At 53.8% G+C, this 20,829-nt stretch overlaps 1 long non-coding RNA gene across 1 annotated transcript in view; it reads left to right on the forward strand.

Annotated features, from left to right (window-relative positions):
- The first annotated feature begins 10,239 nt into the window (after positions 1–10,239).
- The window catches only part of LOC122239393, a 63,009-nt gene continuing 52,419 nt past the window's right edge, over positions 10,240–20,829 (forward strand). The window contains exon 1 of the long non-coding RNA XR_006218437.1: positions 10,240–10,392. This is a non-coding gene — a long non-coding RNA (uncharacterized LOC122239393). The remainder of the gene's footprint in view (positions 10,393–20,829) is intronic.

Consider the following 20,829-nt stretch of genomic DNA (forward strand, 5'->3'; position numbering starts at 1 on the left):
AAGGGGGTGGGGGGAGAGCCAGGGAAGGGGAAGCCCAGGGAACTGCCAAGCGAGCGGGGGACTTCTCCGCTCGGCAGCCCGCGACTTCCTGCGGCTCTCGCCTCGCTCCCCGCCAGGCAGCCTTTGCTAATAACGCCCAGGCTCGGTGCCCCCCGCCCGCCCCATCTCTCCTCGCCTCTCCTCGCTTTATCCCTCTGCCTTCCTACCCCTCCCCACCTCTTCCTTCCTTCCTGCAAATGGGTGTTAACGTGGGTCTTTATGTTCTGTCTATAACTAGGATGTAATCACGCGCCCCATGCCTCTCTCTAAAAGCATTTAATAAATGTCTATTAAAGCGCTACAAATGTAAGATGAATTTAGTGGCGCGGCTGCCTCCCTGAATCCGAACAGTAATGATGGATTTATCAACGGGGATTCGCCTTCAGCACAGCGAGGGAGGTTTACTCAGCAAATATGTCGGGGAGCACCCACCCAAATACAATCATTTGACCCCCCGTGCGGGGCGCTAGCCGCCTCACCCATTCTGCCGGGTCAGCACCGAGCAGGGAAGACCCAGAGGGGCATGGCCCCTCTCCTGGCCTCTCACCCCCTCCTCTGTCTCTCCCCGCCCCCCACCCCCCCAGCCTGCAGGGCTCTTGGCGGGGGCGTGGGGGACCTGGCATGGAGGTTTGGAGGTGGGGAGCTGGTGGGGGCAGTGTTAGATCACACGATGAAGTGTAGGCTGTTCTTGGATTTGCCGGGAGACTTCAGTGGGCGCTCTCGTGACCCTCTTGGGTCTGAAGGGGTGATAATTGTTTCAGTCTGCGAGTGGGCTCTCCAGTACCTTGACTTTGACCAAATCTTAGGTCATGGGGTCCTCGCTGGACCCGCAGGCCTATTCTAGGGGAGGGAGCGCGGAGACAGACACCCCCCTGGCTCCCAGGCCGTCAGAGGGGCCTAAGTGTGCCCAGGGTGGGTGCCTTGCCCATCCACCTTCCCGGGGCTCCCTGAATCCCAACCATCCAAGGCAGAGGCAGGCGCCTGTTATCCAAGGGTAGGGTGTAGCCTCCAAGGTGGGGGCAAAACTCCCAAGTCTCCTCTTGCCCTGCACAGATCCGGCTTCTCTGGCACCTGCCCCAGCAGGGCCCACCTGGCCATTTTAAAGTTTTCGTGGCTGTGGATTTTGAGAATTTGGTTCGGACTGTAATCGTTAGCACACGCAGCCCCAGTGACCACCACCCCTTTCTTTTTGTCTTTTATCTTTCTTTCCGAGGGGGAGGAAAGTGCTGGCCTGTTCCATCAAGCCCAGTTCGCATTTGCTTTGGCCTCTGATTTCTCTTTCTTCTTTGGAAATTTCATTGAGATGTCTCTGTACTTCGCTTGTCAGTTATCTTTGTTCCTTTTAAATAAAGGGCTTTTAAATGGACTTATTGCTCCCAGCGTGGGTTCCTCTCTCTAAATGTTAGAAAATTGTGCCATCTACCCGCTATGCTGAGTACTGTCACACTCGGAGACCTCAGGGACCTCCGGGCCGGCTTCAATGCTGCCGTGTCAGGGGCCGCGGGCGGCAGGAGGAGGGGGCGGCTCACGTGGATTTTTACAGATCTCCGCCTGCAGCCGGCCCGCGTGGCCACGCCAGGGCACGGCCCGCGACGAGCGCAGCCGCCAGCTTGATGGCGGCCGCGAACTTGGCGGCAGTGGCTGATCGCGGACCAAATCGCAGGCGTGGCTGGGACCCTTCCCTCCTCGGAGATGCCCGGGCCCCGGAGGGGTGTCGTGCGGGGGTGGGGGTGGGGGGACGCTGGTTTAGAAGGAACAGCCGCTGGGGGGGGGGGTCAGGGATAGCAGAGGACAATGGGGGGGGGGCTGCCTGGGAGGAGCAGGGAGCGGTTTTGTCGCGCAGCTTTGGGGAGCTCCTGCCGGCCTCCAGCTCCCCCTCTCCCTCCGGAGAAGCCGGGCTGAGGCCGATGGAGAGCGACGGCCGCCGCCGAGTGGTTTCCCGGTGTTTGGCTGCAACTTTCAGCTCCGTTTCCCGGGGTAGAGAGAGATTTCTGGTGTCTTCTGGAAGGCCCGAACTTCCTTTCCTTTAGGGGAGTGTGGTTTAGATGGACCACGTTTGAAACAGGTCAGATGTCTGATGTGGGGTCTCCTCGCCCCGACCCCTCGTCTGCAAAACGTCCCTCCCGCAACCTCAGGTTCTTTTTGAATGAGTTAAAATGGATTAACAGTTTAGATTTTATTATGTGGCTACCTCTCTCACACTGCTGTTTTTTTTTTTTTTTAACCCTTTAGGGGTATTAGCTAAGATTTCCAAATGTCAGTTGGGTATTTATGCTTGTGGGGGAAAAAAAAAATTCTCCGATACGGTTTATGACTTTTATTACATGTTTCACACTGTTCGAGAAATGGAGTTTTAAGCAACATACAATTAAACCTATATTGCTCTTTGGAGAAGGGCCAAGGAACTCGACAATCAATTAGTTTAGATCTTTTGATACTTGTTGCTAAAATTAAGTGTAAAAATACAACCCCAAGGTCTGGCTGCTTCCTCATTTTTCCTAAGGTCATGGAGCCACCTCGTAGGAAATGGCACTTGCTGTTTCTTCCTCCCCAAGTTGTTTTTCCTGATTATTCTGCACAGATTAGTCTTTAAAGAATCAGGCCCTTTTCTCCGTGTTTCCTTCTCTGTCTCTCGCTCTCACTGCAGTCTCTCCTCTCCTGCCTTTATCGTCCAGGGTTCATTTTTACAAACACACTCATTTCAAATTGGTATTATTTGAAAAATGAATTTCCCTTTCGCCCTCTCTCTCATCCCTGCTCCCCTTGCCTGACACTAAGAAGGGAAACTGTGTTGTTTAATAACCGCAAAGATATGGTCTTTTCTAGACAAAGACAAAATTATATTCTTTATAATCACAACAGGATGGGGATTGGGGATGCTCTCTCTCTCTCTCTCCCCCTCTTGGTCTCTCTCTCTCTCTCATCTCTGTCTCTTTAAATAAGCAGCTTAGGAAATATAATCTCTGCCATTGAACAGAAACTGCTTCCTTGAAAATGCCACCGCTCCCACTCCCCTGGCTCTCTCTGGGCAAATCCCCTCTGCTGCCTGGCAGGTATCTGCTCGCCCTTGGTCCTGAGTAGGGGTGGGGGCAGGCCCATGGAGATCCCAGGGCCCATGAGAAAACTGCTGTGGGGTCCTGCCCGCCTGTCCCCCGGCAGCAGAGGCAGAGCGATAGCAAATTCCAAAGAGGGGCTTGCTAATTTATTAAATAATTCTTACCTCCCCTCTTCTCCCTATAGCCACCCATGTTCCTAAAAGGATGGGGGAGGGGTCTGGGAGCGCACATCTACCCCCCTATTTCCTTTTCCTCTTTCCAGCCCCTCACCCCCACCGGCTCACCAGCCTCATCACTAATTTAAAAACCCCGTGGCTTTGGGACTGAGCAGGCCAGTCATTGAACTGTCAATCTCCACCAGGATGGAATGTCTAGAATATCCTCCCTTCTCCAAAAACAGGTTCGAAACCAAGTGAAGCGATTGGGCAGAGTGCCATTACCCCCCCCCCCCCTTCAGAAGCCTTCCTTCCTTTTCCTCCCAGGACTGGAGGCACCTTGGCCTCCACCCAGTGCTGTGGCCCCTGCTAGGTCGCCTTCGACCTCTCGCCCCTCTTGCGCCCATCCCTATGCCACTGCCCTAATTGTAAAGCAGGTCTGGGAAACATTTTCTCTGTGCTAATTTTATATTTCCCCTTTCCCCCTTGCAACATTAAACATAATTTTGCGCTGTCACTGTCACTAAGACTGTGGTTTGTTGATGTCTCTACTTGGAAACACGACCCCTTTGCCTCCAACAGGGAGTCCTCCCCAGGCAGCCTCTGGGAGGCCCATTCTCCATAGGTGACTTTAGGGTTTCTGTGAAAAGGCCAAGGGGGGCGGAGAGAGACCACAGCAGTGAAGGCCAGAAGGGTTCCTACCGGAACCCCATAATCATTTCAAACTCTCTTTCCCTCTGACAACGGGAGCAAATGTGTTTTTGATGTGCCTTTAGTTGTTGGCTTGTTTGTTTAATAAAATCCCTGTGTGTGTGTGTGTGTGTGTGTGTGTGTGTGTATGTTAATGTCTCAGTGTCTGTGACATATGTAACCACAGCCACTCGACTCTTCAAATTTCCCTTTGAATTTCTTTTTTGTTTGTTTGTTTTTGTGTCTGTCCTCTTCAACTTCTCTCTCTGTTCTTTAGCCCTCCACCCCACCGTCCCCACCCCGCCCCCGTATATTTTCTCTGGCCAAGCAATAATCCTCTGGCCCGGTGGCCACGTTCCTGGAGATAAAATCCATTTATCCCTTGTGTTGCCTCACCAAGGCCCGGTTATCCGGGGCCTTTGGTGACAGACTGGTGCAAGAGAGATGAAGACATTTCTCATTTCCCAGGCCCCGCTCCTCCCTTTAATGTGCCAGCCTAGGGCGGCAGGGGCGGGAGGGGGGGCGGGGGTGGCGTGGTGGGGGAGGCTCCACAGTTGAACAAATGTACCCAATGTCTATAGGTTTGCTCTCTCCGTGCCTGGTTGTGGCTGTGCCTGCTTGCATTTGTTTGCCTTTTCTTTGGAGGAGCTGGCTAGTTACTCTCCACAACAGTGTTTCAGAGCTCTTTTGCACCAAGACTGGTGGGTTTCAGAGCGATTATCTCATTTCGCTGGTGCAGAGCGAAGCCGCTTGCAGCCCCTGGGTCAGGCATTCAATGCAGGGCCCATGTCACAGACCCAACCCCGAAGGTTAATTTTCCCTCATTAGCATCTCCATAGTTCTCTCCTTGCACAGGATCTCAGGTCCTTGCCTGCTGTCTTCTCCCTGCTCCCCCCACCCCCCCCCAAGTCTCTGGCATGTTCTCTCTCATGGTTCCCTCTGCACCGGCTTATATTCTGCAGGTTCCTGTTGGACCCATAGACTCTGATCATTGAAAACCCATCTCATCAATTTCCAGTTTGCCTACGTTTATCCCAGAGCCCCTCTCCTCCGTCCACATCTCCCCTCCTCTCTCTCCCTCTCTCTCTCTCCCCTCCACCTCATTTACAAACGCATTCTGCTTTATTTGAATTAGTTCCCTTCTCCTCTCTTACTTTATCCCACCACCCCCCTCATTCGTTTATTCACTGCTAGAAAAAGCAAAAGATACAAAATGGCAAAGTTCAGCTGCGCGTGCATGGGGGGAGCCCGCCATCCCAGCCACCTAGAAAGAGGCTGGAGATTTGTAATGACAGAAGAAACAACAAAGAAAAGAGAATTGCATTTGCGGCTTAAGTGGGCAAGTGTGTTTGTGTGTCTATATCTGTGTGTGTTTTTAAGATTTCTTTGAACTGCTTTTGTGCTGACTCGACAGAGGCATTTGCCGAAGCTAGTCACGGTATAGGAACTTTGAGTTAACCTCTTATATCAAATGAATCTTTTCATTTAGAGACCAATAAATCTCCATCTCTAGCTACCTTTTGTAGCCTGAGCTCCTCATGGACAAGACTGAGGTTTATAATAAAGGCCAGATAAAGTTTGCCAAAGTTATTTTTCCCCTTCCATCTCTTTTTCACCAATCTGGAAAATTCCCCCATCCAACAAATAAAAGTTCAGGGAAGTAGCAGCTTTTCCTCGGTGACTAGAAGGTTGGAAATTTCTTTACCTTTTCACAGTAAGCCTGTTGACTGAAGTGGCTTTCCAAGCTCAGACAACCGAAATGATTTATAGTTTTTCAACAAGTCATTATTTTGGTGCGGTTGTTGAGGTGGGGCTGAGACAATCTAATAATCAATGTAAGACTGGGGGAGGGGATTGTCTGTGACCAAGAGGAGAGTTAACACCAGAAACATGAAAGCCAGGCGGGTCTCCAGGGATGGAATTTTGGAAAGAGCCTGCACACGTCTGCTCCTGGGCTATAAAGAAATACATTGTTAACAACAACAAAACAGACAATGCCCTGAGCTCTGCCTTGATTCAGAGCTGAGCTACTTTCAAGATTTTTTAGCAGCACTGTTCATTTTGATGGGGTTTCTGGGCCATTTGAAATTCAACCTTTAGCCAGCCTGCTCATGGGGTATGGTTACAGAATTCATTTTCTGATTTACTACCCCTCCTCCTATATTTTCTTTATTTCCTGATGGCCTCCCATGGGGCTAATCTTTTTTTTTTCCTTTCTTTTATTTTTTCCAGTTTTGTTCTCCTCAGTAACGACTCAGTGTTTTTCCTGTTTCTACTGATCACTCATTTGCTTCCTTTCTCTCTTTCCTTCCTTAAGAGACAGAGGAAAATAAAAAGCATGGGAGGGGGATTTCCAAATGATCCCTAAGTGTTATTAATTACTGTTACAAGGCAGGCGATTCTTAACTAATAACAAAGTTGTAAATTACCACTGACTTTCAGATATTTCTCATTTGTCAGCGCTGATTGACTTGATTAATATTTCACTCTTTGAAATAATTTTAGCAACACTTACAATCAGCTTCAGCCATGAAGCAAAGAGCAGATCGCCACCCCCTGCACGGGACCCTCTCCCACTGGTTTTACTCTTCATGTGAAGTTTTGGTTTCCGTTCTGAGGCCTGATTTGGACGGGACAGCAGTGGTGGAAAGGTTCACAGGCCGTGAAAACCGCAGGGATGGAGTTCACTGGCAGACCTGTAGATGTTCAGTGATTTCTACGTAATTTGGAAAACACTGTCGAGGAAATTGATCGTGTGGAAAGAACCAAACAATATCATTTCCTGGGTCTCCTGAACATTTTTTTCCCCTCCAGATTCAAGGCTGAAGGAGTAGATCTTTGAAGGATCCCTAAATCCATGAAATCCCCCCCCCCCAAGCGAAGCCCTATTTCTCCTTAACCTCCTCCTTGACATTTCTATGAAAGAGCCAGCCTATTCTCTGCTCACCTATCAAAGATGGGGATTATTGGTGGTGGTAGGGGGAAGGTGTGGGGGTGGGGGGGTGGGGAGCAGGGTCAAAGGGACTCCCAGGACAGGAGAGCAGAGAAGACCTCACATGTTGGGAACGGGGTTATATTTTCCAGAGGTCCCTTTCCCTTCCACCATCATATCCAGAATGCAATTTTTGAAGCTATCAATACCTGCTGCCTCCAATACCTCTCGAGTTTTAATCTTAATTATATTATTAAGCGAAGTGGTGTGCAGTCAGGGAGTTGAACGTGATTTATGACGTCTGCCTATTAAAGGATCGATTGTGAATATCGCTACTATCATCTATCAATATTCTTAGGCCGGGGGTATTTCTCGCTCCATGGTTGTTATTTGTAATACCGAAATGATAGACTGCAGGAAAAGACTATTGCTGCTTCTTCGCAGGACTAGCTTTCCAGGTGCAGCGGGGAGTCCGTGTGGGGAGACAGGGGACTCTGCGTGCTCCAACCACATCTCACACCCAGAGAGAGTTTAAAGATTTTTTTTTTTTTTTAAACCAGTGAATTCCCTCTTAGGTCTACTAGAAGAAGGAAAGCCAGAGTCGTTTTTCGGGAATGAAGTAACCTCTGCAGGTCGATAACAGGGGCGAGCGTTTTCCAGCTGCCAGGTGATTTGCAAGGAGACTAGAAAGGAAGAGAAAAAAAAAAAAAAGCAACGAGGGGCCCCCTTTATACAAGGATGTCTGGATGGGGGGCTGGCGGGGAGTGCTGGGGGCAGACTGTGTATTTTTGGAGCAGATGCCCGGGGCCGTGCCTATGCCCTTGGAGGTGTCCAACTTCTGGGATCAATCAAGGCTCTCTGCTCCAAGCCACCCCTACAGCGACACTTCCACCGGCACCAGTCTCTTCTGCATAGGTGGAGGCGGGTGCGAAACGCGCCGCGGCTAAGCCTGGAGGAGCCTGAGCGCGGAGGCCTTTTGTCTCCAGACAGAGCGCAGCGCCTGCTTTTTTCCACCCGCGCGGGGCACGGCACGGGGTCACGGGCTAGTCTCAGCCCCTGCTTTAGGCGGATGGGAGGGATAAGCAGTGAATGCAGCAAAACTCCTGCTCCTGGGAAGCGGCCTCGGAAGGCGAGGCGGAGAAACCCGGCGGGGTGAGGTGGGGCCGGGAGCGTCCGGAATGCTCCCAGGGCAATCCGGCCTGCGCCCTGCTGCTGGCCTCGGCGCGCACCAGGCCTCAGAGGCCGGAGACTCCCTCCTCGGCTGCGGAGGCCCCGGAGGCGGTCAAGCGCCCCCTGGCACCACGAGGGAGGCGCACCTCGCCTGGAGCAGCGCGGCCGCGACCTGGGCAGAGCAGGCGCAGGACGCGGGGGCCCCCCCCCCGGGCCTGGCTGGGAGCCTGCCCTACGCGCACCGAGCGCTCGCCATCCGCCCGGGGCTGGCCTTCACGGCCCTTGGCCGCCCAATCGACTTCCCTCCAGGGCTCCAGTGCGAAGAAGTGGGAATGTCACTGAAAACTGTTAGGCCTTTCCTCTGCCCTGCTACAGACGACCGCAGGCGGGGAGGGAGGAAGCATTGGCCGGGTTCCTGGCTGCCAGCGGCGCCCCGCCTCTCCTGGCCCGGAGAATGCGTTGCGGGGCAGAAACCTCCACCCCCGCCACACAATGGCACCTATCTAGCTACCTGCCTGCCCCATCTCGGCCTCCGTTGCTCCAATGGCCAACCCTTGGCCACCATGTTTGACCTCAGATTTGGAGGCTTCCAGGGGTATGGGCACAATGACTGTATATAGTAAGCACTCAATAAATGTTAGCTGTTATTATCACGAGGCACATCAAATCTCCTCCATGGGCATCTCAGTCTCTGGCACACATTTATCCCAGACCAATCACCGCATAGCTGGGGTCCCCAAGATCCCTACCCCTGCCCCCTCTGAGCCCTGGAGCCACAGCCCTCCACCCTAACACGCCTGCAGAAAACGTAAGGCCTCTGTGGTTCTTCCCCCAGGGTGTTTGTCCGGGCCTGGGCCACTGAAGCCTGAAGCAAACGTTGCACTCTGCCTCGGTCAGCGCGGGGGCTGGGGAATTTCGGTTAGATAAGAGCATCCTGGGACAGGGGGTGGTGGTTCATCGTTTCAAAACAATAAAAAAAAGGGGGGGGGGAACCCTTCGGTGAGGAAGAGAGACAAGAGAGAAACAGAAAGTGCGTGGGGGTGGGGATCAGGGACAGGCGGAGGCAGGCGTGCCAATCGTAGATGAGTCAGAAGCAGCGGCATGACACCTTTTTCTTCCAGAAACAATTATTTGAGTAGGCTTTTAATCGCCAGGCCGAAGGGAATGAGCTGTCCGAGACAGCGCCACCAAATACACGGACCACGCCGGGAAGCCGGGTTTTAGTGTTTGACCTCCAACAAATAGAAGCCCGTCTTCCTGATTCCTCTGATTATCAGCAGTACTAAAAATACTGTTTTTGTTATTTTGCAAACGACGTTTCAGAGGGCCCTCGGAGCCGGGCAGGAGCCACGCCCAGGACCGCGATCACCTGCTGCGCAAGCGGCCGGGGCTTGGTCCCCCTCCTCTCCTCTGCCCTCCCCCACCCCCCAGGCTGGTGGCTATTCTCGGATGTGGACCCCTTTAAAAATGACAAATGTCTTGTCAATACAGACCATCCATCCTCTCTTGCTTTCTCATCATTTTTCGGCGTGAGGAGGGACCCAGGCGCAGGCCCGGCGGCGCGTGTCACGCGGCCTGCATTGTACCGTAATCGCCAAAACCTTGGCCTAATTTGCAGCTAATATATCTCGAGCGAAGGAGTCGGCCGAGAAATCAGTGGCCCAAGGAGCTAGATTTAAGCTTTGGAGGGATCGGAAATTAAGGGACTGCAAGGGGGATGTGATTCATATTATTCTCCCCTCTCCCCCTCCCACACACGACCATACGTCTCTCCGCTCGGCCTGCAGGGACGCGGCCCTTATCTCTCCGCGGCCTGTGTCCCTGTCGCTTGCTTGTCTCGCTCCGGACCACTGTGTCTGGGGCGCCCTCCGCCTGGTTTCTCCTCGCCCCCGGGAGGAGGCGCTGGTGTTCGGGTCGGCCTCTGGTCCCTCCCAGCCGGCGTCCCGGAGCCCCCATTCACAAAGCCCGGCTTGGAGGAGGCGACACCACACACACACACACACACACACACACACACACACGCACACCCCGAAGAGGGGAGTTTGATCTTGTCTCATTGGCGTCTCGGGCCTGAAAGGAAAATCGTTTGGGTAAACAGCCAAGCTTCCAGGCTTAACGCCCGGCTGCCGCCCCCGCCCCTCCGCCCCCTCCCGCCTCCCCCACTCCCCTTCCACCCCACCCGCCACCCACACTCCGCTCCGCAGCCGGGCCCCGAGCGAGCTCCGCGCGCCCGGGCGGGAGCCGAGGGCTCCCCGGGTTCAAAGGGCCGCAGCCCCGAGGGAATGCCCTCCTCGCTGTGCCCCGAGGGGCAGAAGCGGACCGCAGGGCGGTGGGACCGGCCCGGGCCACGGTAGGAACCGCGAAACCTCCCGCTTCCCTAAGTAGACCTCGTCCCGGGGGAGGGCGCCGGGGAGTTCGGAGCCCGCAGGGACCTTTTCGCCAAGACCCAGCGAAGGCCGAGCCCGAGCCCGGGCCGCAGGCTGCGCCTCGGCGCTCCGCCCCGGCCACGGCGGGGCACCCTGGGCCCACCAGGCTGTCGCAGGCGTGTGGACACGTGTGGCCCGACCACGGGCGGGGGCGGTGAGCCTCTGCTGGCCGCGCTGAGCTCCGCACCCCCTTGGGTGATTACCGGGTTCCCACCTCCCGCGGCTCCAGGAAAAAGCCTTTAATCAGATATTAAGCGTTTTCCGAAGTTTGATTCTTTCCAAAGGACAGTTTTTCAGCTAACTGGCTGTAAACATAATTAATAGTTATTAACATGCAAAAAAAAAAAAAACCCTCTGTGGTGTTTGAAAGGATATTGGTCTCTCTCTAGCTCACACTCTCAAGCCTGGAGAGAACATTGAATTCGGAAAATATCCTGATTAGATTATTAGACCTGATTCTGTGATGCTTCCCCTCCCCCCTCCTCTAATGAAATTCCTCTCTCTTCTCCCTTCCTGTCTCTCTCCTGTTCTCGCTCTCTCTTTCTCCTCCCAGTCTCAATCTCGCTCTAATCCAGGAGTCATTAGCAACACCCTCTGGCTACATGTTTTGCATCAGTGAAACATTGTGACATAGTTGTAATACAAACTCTGCGCCTTTCACTGCATCTCGCGGTAGGAAGTGTAATAGCAATAAAAACCATTTTTCATCTCCAGGCATTATTCAGTACACAAAAAAAAAAAAAACCCAGAAAATCTGAATGTGAGCAGGGGTGGAGGGAGAGAGAAATGAAGGGAAGGAGAAGAAGGAGGGAGGGAAGGAAAGAGAGAAAGAGAGAGAGAAAGGAGAAAACCTTTCTAATTTAGAGACTCCCCTTCTCAAGCATTTCATTTGCTGATCCTTCTCCCTTCTGTTTTTGCCCCTGCCCCTCACCCTTGTCCCTCAGTGGATCCCAGGACCCTCCCTAAGTACCTCTTAGCTCCCAGGATCTCTCAACACCTTCCTCCGCCCGGAGGTAGCATCCCTCCAGACAGGAAGACCCCAAGACTCCCAGAGGCCAGGCCACCCCTCCTCCGCTGGCCAGAGTGAGAGATCCTCATTCAAGTCCTGCTAAGAAGTTGGGGCCTCTTTCCTGTGTGGTCCCTTTTAGGAATTCTTCCTAGGCCGATGGGGAAGGACAAACAACCAGAAAAACAACCTGGCTTCCCCCTCCCCCCCTCCCCCGCACAGCCCTGTAGTTTCTGAGCCGGGCAGAAAGTACTGGTCACAGTGAGAGACGGAGCACACCCTCCATCACCACCCTGTGAACTTAGGGAGACCGAAGTTTCAAGAAAGGGTCTCTATGTTGGATTTGCTCAGGCAGGAAAATAAGGGGGCTTATGCGCACCGTCACACCTACGTTCTCCTCCACCCCATGGGCCCCAGTTCCGCCATCATTTATACGTGCGATCCACTGAGTTCCTTAAAACAAAAACCAAAAGAAACTTGTAGTGGAAACTGCGTTAGAAAAAGGACTGTACCCCCCCACCCCCCGGAAAACAAAGAAACCACACAAATGCTCTCAGCACCACCAGATACATGCCCTACTTTTAACACCACGTTTGGAATCTTCGCAGAAAAAAGAAACACAAAACTTGTTTCGTGAAATTTGTGTTTTACTTGTCCCTTCTGTCTCTGGGATGGTGCACTTTGAAAACAAGTCGAAGCAAAGCCTCACTATATTCAGCGAATTAATTTTGCTGTATATTTTTTAGTCGTGAGGGTTTAAGAGCCGGGCGAGCCTCTTAAGTTTTCAACTGGAGGAAATAGGGTCCAATGCAGTATAATCCATGCTTCTCGCTGGTGCTGCTTTCGCCTGCCGACAGGTGTATATGTTTAAGGGCTGCGTTTTGTGATTATTTTGTCAGCAGAGCCGAAGGCTGTGGGATATGAGGTTTGGTAGGCTGGCCACTGGCATGGCATGGAAAAGTCCCTCTTATGTCCGACTGACCAGAATGAGTGAATTTGGGTGGGCTTACAATTGGGAAGGGAAGGCTTCATAGGCCTCATCGGAGATGTTTGCACTGGCCTCAGCTGACTGGCCCGAGCTCGGCGGCCCGAACCCATGGGCCTCCAAGAAAACATCTCTCATTTAGTTTATCTTTCGTATCAAAGCAGTATCACAGCTTGGACTTGGTGAAATTAGACCTATTTTTTTTTTCTCTTTCTCCTGCTATTTTCCCTTCACCCCAATGCAGACATTGTGCGATACGTCGGTCACAGATAATGGGTTTTAACCGATGGGAAGAAGGCCTGTGCGTTTCGGCTTCTCGTAAGGTTTTGACGAAGGAAAAAAGTCCGGTGACGGTCAAGTTAGGCTGCAGAAGGCTGGGAACGTGGCCATGCCATTCCAGTTTCCGCAGCGAGGTGGCGCTCCAGGGTACGGCAGCGCACCCAGCCGGCCGCGTTCCCGCAGCGACGCAGCGGCCGCGGAGCCGGGTTCGCGCCGGTCCCTGTCGCCTCTGCACCCGAAGTCGGAGAGCGCTCAGCCCCCTCTGGGCCGACCGGTCCGCCGGGCGGGCGAAGGCCTGAGGCCACGAGCGGGGAAGACGGGCGGCGGCGGCGAGCCGCGACCCGGCCGGGGCCGGTGCACACTCCCGGCGCTGTTGCTCCGGGGAATCTGCGAAGTTCGCGTTCGCGGTGGGACCCGGGCGGGGCCGACGCCAGGGTGCGGGGACCTCGGAGCCTCCGGGATCCGCGCGCCGGGCTTCAGCCTCCGCCGGGTTTGCGGGGAGGCCCGCGCTCCACACACCAGAGCGTCGCCCACCTCCTCCAGCCCCAGGGTCGGCAGACTTGGCTGCTTCTTTCTCTTTTCTTGTTTTAAGAAAAAATAAAGGAAAGAAAATCGTATGCGCTCCCTATTGCTTTGTCCTCCAAAGTAGGGAGTTTTTCTGTTTAATAGGTTTTTCTTTTTCTTTCCTGTCATTTTCCTTTCCTTCTCTTTTCGTTCCTTATTTTTCCCCCCTCTTCCTTCCTTTGTTTTCTGTTTTCTTAATTTTCTTTTCTTTTCTTAACCTACTTCTAAGAGATGGTTCTGAGTGAGCGGGTGGGAAAGAGAGAGAAGGGTCTGAGTGGCACGAGCCCTAGAGGACTCAGCGTTGGCAAATGGCAGCAAAATTGAAGAAGAAACTATTTCGATTTATTGAACGCACTTGCGTCCTAGCGATGTCGTTTCCACACTTCTGCCTTCCCTGGGTATCTCACAAGCTCTAGGTCAACGCTGACCCGGAGGAAATGCCTTTCACCCGGTCACACTCCACCTGTGGTTGTTGGAACGGGGGGGGGGGGGCTTCCAAAACATTTTTGCAACAATGATAGGAATAATAATAGTAACAGTAAAAATGAACAGCCTTTCCACTCTGCATGAATTTCTTCCTGGGTTTGCAGCCCGGCTCCGTGAAGCAAGAGCAAGGCGGGCATCGAGCGGCTGTTAGCCTGGGCCCTCTTTCCAGCAGTTGGTTGCCCTGGAACGCCCTGACCCGGGAGCCACCACCCTTCCCAGTGGCCTTGGGTGCCCGGCCTGGGCCACGGTGGCCGCTGGCAAGCTTTGCTGAACCTGCACCCTATCGCTTCCTACCAGCTGTGCTGCTTCTTTTAGCCGGTTTCTGGCCAACCTCACTTTCCTTGAAGTTGTCTAGCGTAAATGCAGGAATTTTCGGCCCAATTGAGAAGTCTACAGAAACTCCGGCGGGTCAGGTCATTAGGAATGTGAACGTAGCGACCAAGAATTATAAACATGATCTAAAAGTCTCTTCCAATTCATTTCTTCAAGTATTTATTTGAGTTAAGTGATGAAAAGTGACAGTTGTGAAATAGACAGCTTTTAAAAGTAATGAAGTCAGATGAGGCTTTAACCTGTCGATTGCTATAAATCAACTTCGAAAAAGACGAATGAAGAATATTATTTGGGCGCCTAACAGCCAACATTTGCTGTGCGGGTTGCGGGCCCTGGAGTCGGCCTGCGGGGGGCTTCCGGAGTGGCGGATCCCCAGGTCCCTGCGTTGGGAGCCAGCCCGAGTGAGACCCACGCTGTCTGCAACGACATTTTGTGGTGGGCGGGTCTCCATTTCCGCTGAGACTTCGGCCACGGATCTGGCCCACCGTAGTGTGTCTGGACAGTCATCAGCACAGTTGGAAATTCAGGGGACTGAATGCCACAATGTAGATGGGCGCTCAGCCCGGCTCCCCAGCTGGCTGAGGGTCTCCTTTTCTTGATCCAAACGCGTGGGGAAGGGCCAGGGCCTGAAAGACCCTTACTCTTTGGAAATGGTGGTGGCTGAGGTGGGGGAGGAAGGTGAGGAAGATGAGCAGGAAATTATATTTCCTTGAGGCCCTGGGGAGGGGGGCCCTTTGGGCTCTCAGTGACATCAACGGGCCCTAATCTGGGAGGGAGCTCCAGGACAGAGGGGGACTGGGGCAGGAAGTTGAAGGTCTCCTAATGGGGGAGAAGGTTCTCAATTCTGCACCTGCCGGGGGTCACAGACCAGATATGGTTTCTGGAGGGTGAACTGGTGGGGTGTTTTAAATAAATTTTAAACACTTTCTTGTAGATCACATTTCCCCACCACTGCAAGGTGGGTCACAGCCAGACTCGGGGCATGGCCCTCTTCCCAGTGACTTCAACTGGTGTCCCCATCCTATCCCAAGTCTGAGCGAGGAAAACACACCCCGGGGTGCCTGGCCTTCTGGGTCTGTTGCTTGCTCTTTGTCCCAACACTTCCCCGAGGTGGGGAGGACACAGATGCTTCCCTCTCTCTCTTTTATCGCCCTGCGTCGTTGCTTCTAGGTCAAGTCGGTCACCTAGCGACCTCCCCAGACTGCTGGACCACCAGCAACAGGTTCTGGTGTACTTCCTCCCTGACTCTTCCGTTTCCCTCTCATTTCTGGGTCAGGTGGGTGGAGACGGAGCACCTCTCGCCCTCTTCCCGCTTGACCAGCGAGTGCAACCCTCGAGAGGCGAGGAGGCGGCGCCCGCATCTTTGGGCAAGTTGCCTGGCTGGGTGGCTCTAAGGACCATCGGTGGCCCCGCATTCTCCTAGCTCAACATTCCCAGACTGTTGACTGGTGGCAGCAACTCAGAGGACCCTCTGAGGATAAGATCCAAGAGAAAGTATAGGGGGAAGTGGGGGGGTAGGGAGTGAAGTGGACCACGCCCTCCCCTGGGCCAGTCCCTAACCTCTTGGGGGCAGGCTGGGCTGGTGGCTCCATTCGGGGCCCCACCCTGGCCTACGACGCCTCCTCGCTGCTTGGGGGCCTGGTGCCGACCTTGAGCAACATCCCCTCCCCCCGCCTTCAGGTCCGATTTCCTTTTTTTTTTTTTTTTTTTTTTTTTTTTTGGAGACCCGAACGTGGGAAAGGAGGCTCCCGCTCTATCTGCGCCCAACTTGCCCTCCGGGTCAGCTGGGGCTGGAACCTGCCCGCCCGAGACTCTGCAGCAGGCTGCGCGGCCACCGCCCCCGCCCGCCCCGCTGGCGCCAGGGTGCCCGGAGTCCCAGGCTGGGGCGCCGAGGGCGCGGGGGCCTCCGGGACCCGCCTGGGTGGAGGGTGGGGAGGAGGGACGGCAACTTCCAGCTTCCGGCGGGGCGGTGGCGGTGGTGGTGGTGGTGGTGGTGGTGGCGGCGGGGGGTGGGGGGGGGACTCTTCGGAGGAGGCCGGTGGAAACTCCTCCTCCACTCCGCCCCGAGGCAGCCGGGACTCGGCTGGCGGCGCGTCTCCGCCCGCCCGAGCGTTTCCATAAATCAGGCCGCTGGCAGGCTGCTAATTAGCTCAGGCCGAAAAGAATAGGAAGAGGGAGAGTCCAGTAGTGCTCGGCGGGGTGGGGGTGGGAGCGCCGTAGGTGGGAGATCAGAATTGCCCCAGGACCTGCGGGCGACTGCCTGGGGCACCGCAGCAGCCCCCCGCGGAGGCCACCGCAGATCGCTTTCCCCCAGCCGGGGCCTCCGAGCTGGGGCCTCCCGATCACACGCCTCCCGCGCTGCGCGCACCCGGGTGTTGGACCCGGCCCGCCCACCCACGCCGAGGCCCCCTCTCCCACTCGCTGAGCGAGCCCGGCGTTAATTAACTCTCCCCTCGCCCCCTGCAATATCGGAAGACTTTCAAAACTCATCCCCAAGTGTTTCCTCTTTAAGCCTGAAGCCTGCGCTTGGAAACAACCGCCAGGAAAAGAGGGAGCTGGGTCTGGAAGGAGGGTCGGTCACCTCAAGGCTCCGGGGTAACAGGGCTCCCCCAAGGACTGCGGGTTGTAGGCGGGGAGGCTGTAACCCCACACCTCCTCCCCCAGTGAAAAAAGGCAAGACGGGTCAATCAAGATCAGAAATAACCCTAAAGTCGGATTATTGATTTCCATGTAAATCCGGAGCAGAGGACGCGGCGAGTGAGAGCGATTTCTGTTTATTTTCTTTCCGTTCCTCCCCCACCCTTCTCTCAGCCCGCCGGGTTTGGCGCCCCTCCCAGTCCTCTCCGCCCTCCGCCGGGAAGGGACTCTGCGATGACATCACCGCGGAGACCCGCGGCCTCCCCGCCCCCGGCCCCGGGACCCCGGAGCGGAGATTGACAGGTGTCGCTCGCAAGGACAATGCCTTCCAGGTGTCACCGTCACAGTCTCATCCCTCCTAACCCGCCCTCTCTGCCCCCTTCCCTTCCAACGCTCCTGGCCGCCCCACCCCCCTTTTCTTCTCCGAGGGAAGCTCTCTCGTCCCCCCCCCCTCGCCCCCCAGCTCCGCGCATCTGGGTCCCGGGTCTAGATATGCGGGCAGTGGGCCGGCGTGGAAGGGCAGGGATGGCGGGGACTCGGCTTGCTGTCTGCCGCAGGGCGGCTCGGAGATCCCAGAGCCGCGGGAAGGGTCCACGCGGCCGTAGCCCGAGAGTGGGCAAAGAGGGAACGGGCGTGTGTTTTTAAGGAACCAGCGCGGTCTCTGGACTTCCTGCCTTCCCTCTGCACCCGCTCCCCCCCCGCCACCCACACGCATAATATAACAGACGCTAAAATAATCCTGCCATCTGGCAAATCCCAAATTTGGCGACCAAGCTCCTAAAGCAACGGCGAGGTGTCATCCCGGGAGTAGGTGGCTGGTCCTGTCCCGCTCTCCCGAGCGGGGACAAGGGCATCGAGCTCGGCCCGCACCTGCCCCCACCACGGCCGGACCTCGTCCTCCCCCCCCCCCCCCCCATCCTTGCTCTGACCCTGGCGACTTTGTGGCGCTTTCCTCCCGATCTGGGCAGCGGCTCTGGGGGGGTGGGGGGGAGGTTGGGGGGTCGGGAATGGGGGTGCAAGAGTTGGGGGGGGGGCTTCCGCTCCAGTTTCCACCAAAATTGCTCAATGAGCTAAAACCCAAATTCGCCTTCATTATGTAACACCGAATGTAATTTATAGCCGGGCGGCCTGTCGGCGGCGATTTAGATCATTTGGTGCTAAGGATCACACTTATTAGATTTCTTCAAAGCCGATGGGGGTTTTCTTTTTCTTTCTTTTTCTTTTTCTCTCTTTCTCTCTCTTTCTTTCTTTTTCTTTCTTTCTTTCTTTCTTTTTTAAGGAGGGTATTTGTACTAAATTGCCCAGTGCTGGTGTGATAACTGTCAAAAGTTTGACATCAAAGGAACTAATATTATTCAGTTACCAGAGAAGCTGTCTGTCTAAATAAGAATATCTTAATTACTGCATCACAAAGGTAGGAAAGGGGTCGGATCTGAAAACGGCAGAGGCATTCAGCCGCTCCTTTTGATACGCTATCTACGTTAGACCGATGCGCGGCTCCTAATCAGGCCTAGTCCGATTTCCTTTCCTCTCCCTGTCGGTCCTCTGAACTTTATAACTATATGTAAACACGTTGTCAGTGGGGACCTAATCTTCTCGGGTTCTTATTAGAAGAAATTTCCATCCTCTCTCGTTCTAGATTAGGCAGTGGAGTCCGCTCCGTCAATGAAGGGACTAAGGTTTCGTGGACAATAATGTGGCAATTGTTGATGGTTTGTGACCCATAAAATGTGGAGGTGACTGTTCTGGCTTTGGTATGTAATTATGCAAAACACTTTCCATAAAGACTTGCCATTCGATCTAATGGCAGTCCCTGCGGTCTATTTCAAAAAGGGAGGGTCTATGTACAGAGAGAGAAAAGTAACATTTGTTTTAACACAGGTTTTATGGGGGGGGGGATGGATAAATACAAACACATCGCAACGCCGCCCAAAGTATTTTTTGGAGTCAAATTAAAATAATTACGAAGGGGTTTAATAAGTTAATCATAGCAACACGGCCCATCCAAACACAGAGGGAGGGGTGTTCAGGCTGTAGCTCACCACCTCCCAGCCCGGAACTGTCCTTGAGGGTGGCGATTTACCTTCTGCTTGTGCAGGGGTGGGGTGCGGCTGTGTCTCAGCTCAGCCCACCTAGGTGCCCCTCTGGGATCTGAAGCCCCAGTGGGGGGCTGAAATGGGGGGGATGGGCGATGTCATCGACCCCCAAATCTCCTCTGTGGAGTTATTTGACAGAGGGCACTTGTAACAAAGCAGCTCTCTCTGAAGAAGCCCCCCCCCACCCTCCCTTTACCTCTAGTGCCCCCAGGGCCCCAGGATTTAGGGATCCCCAGAAAGGCAGCTCGGAGGGAGTGCCAGGGCTCGGAGGGAGTGCCTGGCCGGTTTGGGTGAGGAGTCTCAACCCCGAGCCCACGCTCAGAGACGTCTGCAGCCCAGCGGGGCCGACTCCCAGCTGCTAGAGCACCTTTGCCAAGCACCCGAGGTTTTATTTTATGTGTGTGGTTTTTGAAATACAACATAAAGAATTTTCAAAGGCCTGAGGAGGAAAGGTGGAACGAGAAGGGTCATCATCACCGGTCCCGACCCAGCTCCGGTCGCCAGTTAATACAAGCATTTCTCTGCCACTTCCAGGGCCCCCATCCTGCCTGGATCCACCCCCCCCCACACCCCCCCAGAACTGCTCTGCCACCAGCTCGGAGGCCTCACCGCCCGCCACACAGCGACACTGCAGTGTGAGCCCCGCAGAGGCAGGCGACAGGGGATTTTTCAAGGGGGAAATGATGATTAAAAGACAGAATCATCTAAATATCAAAGTGACACATGGGAGACCTGGAAAAAATATTTAAGCTAATGAAAAGCAAATAAAGAAGGAGGCACTGAGGCTGGGAAATTAAATATTATGTTTAAGATGGCGCTTTTGTGTGGGCTTGAAGATTTCCGATTCATGTACACATAATAAACACTTAGGTTTGTCATCTGGAGGTGCAAATCTGAAAGATATTCCAACAAATAAAGTGCTGGCAGAGAGAGGAATAAAGAGATCGGCGCCTGTCAGGGGTCAGGCAGCCTGAGATTGCTTCTAGAGATCTTTTGAAAATTTCACACGATTGAAGGCTTAGGGGCTTCACTACGTTCGCATTTCAAACTCAGATCAGTGGGATCACAATCAAAAATAGAGGTCTGGAAAATTGTGATGCAGAGATGGCCACGGGCTGCAGGACCTCTCTTACGAGTGCTCTCGTGCGCGCGCTCTCTCTCTCCCTCTCTCTCTCTCCCTCTCTCTTTCTTCTCTTCAAGACAGATACTCTGACATGGGCTGTGATCCTTTGGATGACAGTTGTCAGAAAAGAAAGAGAAAATTGCATCTTGTCTCGTAACTTCCTTCTAGTCAAAAGGAATTTAGGGTCTTATGTCCAAGAAAAGAGGGAAAAATTATTCTTTGCTAGCTAGCATAGGACCATAGCTCAAGAGTTTGGGTTTCCCTAATTAGTGATCTACTCCTGGACTTTTAGATCTGGTTTGCTAACACGATTTCTCATTTAGCGTGTTTTCCTGCAGCACACTGAAATTTCTTACCCCTGGCAATTTATCCAAGTTCAGGTATGTAGACAGGAGTATACACTTACACGCACACGTATGCACACACAACTTTAATCACTAAACCCAGAGATTGGCCTGGTTGCCTCTTATTTGGTGAGAGTTAATGCTCACTCATATTTCGCGCCCCCCCCCCCAAGATGTCAGCACTTTCTGGTTCAAACAGGACACAGAAAAATCAATTGTCTCTGTGATTGATCCACCAGGGGAAAGAAAATAAAAGGAACTGGTGGGAAGGGCAGTTCTATGAGAACAGACCAAAGTAAGGAATTTGAAATGGGACCAGGCTGAGCAGAAGAAGAAGAAGAAAAAAAATACTGGTTAGACAGCTAGGGCTGGAGAACACGTTGGGGACAACCAGAAGCAATGAATGTCAACTTTGCCAAAATAGGAATCATCTCCAATTAGCTTCTACTGGTTTGGGGAACTTTAGGAGGAGTAAAACAAAGGGCTAATTTATCATCACTGCCAACTC

Source organism: Panthera tigris, chromosome B3 (assembly GCF_018350195.1).
Source record: "Panthera tigris isolate Pti1 chromosome B3, P.tigris_Pti1_mat1.1, whole genome shotgun sequence".
Lineage (NCBI taxonomy): Eukaryota > Metazoa > Chordata > Mammalia > Carnivora > Felidae > Panthera > Panthera tigris.